Genomic DNA, 2,925 nt, shown 5'->3' with positions numbered 1-2,925 from the left:
AAATCTCAAATTCAATGAGGATTTACACAGCCTTGAACATATAGTCAAAACAAACAAAGAAATTAAGGATGAGTAAGACAGAAAAATCCAACTAGATGAATCCTTACAGAACCCAACAACAACCTTCCATTTTAACCAAAACACTCATTACTAGAATATTTAAGCATAACAAAGTGTTCATTATTGATTGAAAAATATTAAAATCTTGCATTATGATTCATATTAGGTGATTAGGAGAGAAAACAATCAACTAGGAGAAATAACATGTGTTAATCTGATACTTAACAACTGACTGTTTAAGAAACTAACAAAATTAGTATCTAAGTATAACATAATAACTAACTTACATAACGAAATTAAAATTTAGAGATCTAAATACCACAAAAGAAAATCTTTCAAGAACTTGTTGACACCTCTGCCATCTTTAAAGGATTAAATTAAATATTTACATAATAAATAACACTTGATATCATTATTTAGAAGATTTTCTCATTCAATCTAAATAAATATTAATTTATTTTAATAGGAGTTTAAGTAATATTTACATATCCATACGTTCGAATCTTATTACAGTATTTTTACTAATAAAAAAATAAGCACATATTTATCTATGTCTATAAATATGATCTTAACGCAGTGATTAACCTACTCACATTTAAGGAAGTGCATCCACATTTGGTAACTTAAAATATATGTACATGTCTTGAGTTATAATTTTTTTCTTTAAATTTAAATTATGAATCTTCTGTCTCTACTTTTTCATTTTGAACCTTCTTTAAATCGGTCTCTTTTCAGTTCATTTTTTTATTCTGAGTGAGTGTTTTCTGTATTTTATGTAATATTTATTTCTTCATTTATATATATATAATAAATATTTTTTTAATTTTAAAATCAACTACTGTACTTAACGCAACAGGGACTTGACTTAATAATTAGTTATTTTACCTTCCGATCAACTCCGGTGGATCACTTCACTTTGGAGGCACCTCAAAAGGTAGGATAGCTGGCCCCAAAATTTAACGCGGTTGCATATACATTACAAAAAAATATGTGATTTGCAACGGTTATTTTGGTGGTTTCTGGCGGTTAAAAACCACCACAAATCACATTACCGGCGTCATTGATAACCGCCGGATCTACGGTCGCCAAAAACCGTTTGCGGCAGATATTTAGTAAACGCTGGTTTTGGGCGCCAGAAAATTCAATCTCTTTGTGGCGGCTCAAACCGCCATAAAATGCATTTTTGTTTGACTTCTTTGAAATTTTCTGGCGGTATAAAACTGCCACAAAATTGTAGTTCTATTTGACTTGTTTAGGGTTTTCTGGCGGTTTTTGACCGCCACAAAATTATTATTATTTTTACTTATTACATTTTCTGACGATTTAAGCTAATGCTAGTAGGGAATGACGAACTAGACAACCAATAATAAATGCAAGTCAAGTAATGTTCCCACCTGTACCCTCCCAAGCAAACAAAATGTCGAAACCAAACATTACACAATTATTTAGTTTAACCTTGATTCTTGGGTTCAATAAACAAATTCTCGAGAGTTCACAACTTACAACATGAAGAGACAAGAAATTATACCCTGAACCTATGATAATCAGACCAGTGCAAAATTGGCATGGAATTGTCAGATCATCATATCAGATTTGATTGGAATGTGCCACCATGCTTGTGAAAGAATGGCCACTTCTGCAAATCCAACCTACACATGTCCCTTTTTGTATTACTCAAACTCAAGAAAATAAGTAGATATTCGAGATATTTATGACCATGAAATTTGCAAAGCTTAAACAAATATTCTAAGTGTTATTGTAAGATAATTTAATCAAACTAATTCATAACAGCAGGTATTCAAACATCATTGTTTCTTTTCCCAAACATAAATTTGAAACGGAATGAAAATCATGAAAAATTATTTTTAAAAGTAACAACAATCAAAATCAAAGTTTATTATGTTATGCTGTCATAAATTAATTGGTAAATCTATAAATTCTAACAAAACAGGACAACAAGGGCTCAGGAAACAGAATTTCAAGGATTTGATAAAGCATACCTGACCCAGGTCTTCTGGAAAAACAGAATTTCTTTCTCCATTGATATACCTGTGTTTGAAGTGAAAAATAAAAAAGAAGAAACATTCCCTTCAATTATATTCTAGTACAAACAATATAGGTCATTTTTGTCCCGTTCAAACTAGTGCGTCAAGTCTTTGCAAGAGAAAGAGAAAGACTTTGGAAAATGGGTACTCACAAACTGTTGATTCCTCATGTTTTTTGAATTTGATGCATTGTCCAAGGAGAGCTGAGTGCCTGCATCCAAGTAGGGAAAAAGGGAATAAAATTTTATAACTCCCATAACTGAAGAATGTTTTGGGAGAAAAACATATATAAATATTGATGAAACTTTAACTACATGTTCTCGCTGCTTGCAGTAGTATAAATAATTTGTGGAAAACATCACCTCAATTTGACCTTGTAGGAACCTTATATATCCAATGGCTTCTAACAACACAGAAGTTGTGTCAGTCTACAAAAGTCACAAAATGGCACCTGATTCAGATTTATTACATTAAGAATAAGAACTCTAGAAGTAGTATTAAGAAATTGGACATCCCAATTTTTCGGCTAAAAATGACTGAAACCAAGTTTCTCTTCTTCTCTCGGTTATCCGGTACTACAAAACAAACACAATTCCCAAAATGCATACTAGACACAATTAATAACTATGGTACAAACCTAAAAAGTTCTCAAAAACCATTTTAAAACAAAGCCTAAACTAAATTCTTATTATACCTTTGAGTAAATGGCTGCCTTTGAGACGTATCAAGTTATATATGTGATATTTATAGAATGGGGAAATTCTATAAATATCACATATATATAACTTCTCATCACTTACATCAAAAGCTCAGCTGCGAG

This window comes from Cajanus cajan, chromosome 10 (genome assembly GCF_000230855.2).
Source record: "Cajanus cajan strain Asha chromosome 10, NIPB_CcT2T_4, whole genome shotgun sequence".
In the NCBI taxonomy this organism is placed as follows: domain Eukaryota; kingdom Viridiplantae; phylum Streptophyta; class Magnoliopsida; order Fabales; family Fabaceae; genus Cajanus; species Cajanus cajan.
The sequence above is the reverse complement of the archived record's forward strand: the minus strand, read 5'-3'. Positions refer to the sequence as shown.